Below are 801 nucleotides of genomic sequence, written 5' to 3' on the forward strand. Positions count from 1 at the left end.
ACGGATAATAACCGTGGCCTCGTTGCTTGTTGCCTCGGCTAACGCAATTATCTTTCCAATAAGGTGCGCGTGTCGATTAATTATTTTCGTAATTTAAAGTTTTCTCCCATCGGGGAGGAGAGGTAGGTATATATAGGTGTGATTAATTGGGACGCGGTCTTCTCTTTTTCTCTACATCTATTATATTTATTCGTTTGCAAATTCGTACGAAAATTCAATTCGCCGTTTTATATACGTTTATATATATCCATCCAACTCGTCTAGATAATACTTCGTTAATACTTACTTCCAATCCGTCCTGTAATTTCTTTCCCGCCGTTTCTCGATCGTGAAAACATCGACTCCGCTCCAAAATGTTTGCTCTGGCAACAATACCGATCCACGAAAAACAGAAGAGAACGGGAACCGAGGAGGAGAGAAGGATCGACTGGAACGAGAGTTGGAACGAGAAATGGAGGAGGAAGAAGGGGCATTAGCGAGGGTCGTCCAATGTTTCCGTTGCTCTCGTCCGCTTCATTTTTCGGCGGGTATTAGTGGTAAAAGCCGCCGATAATGGATCCTTATTAAATGAAAAGAAAAAAAAAAGAGAAAGAAAGAAAGAGAGAGAGAGAGAGAGAAAGAGAAAGAGAAAAAAAAAAGAGTTAGAAAGTAACGCGTCATACTTCCTAATGGTTTAGCCGGGCGAGTACTTTTTTGCGCGGAAGCCACAAAAGGGGTGAAAAAAATGGACGACCGGTAAGGTTGCATCGATGTTGAGATTGGATTTTCTTTTTCTTTCTGTCTTTTTTTTTTTTTTTTTCT

Source organism: Apis dorsata, unplaced genomic scaffold (assembly GCF_000469605.1).
Source record: "Apis dorsata unplaced genomic scaffold, Apis dorsata 1.3 scaffold_19, whole genome shotgun sequence".
NCBI lineage: Eukaryota > Metazoa > Arthropoda > Insecta > Hymenoptera > Apidae > Apis > Apis dorsata.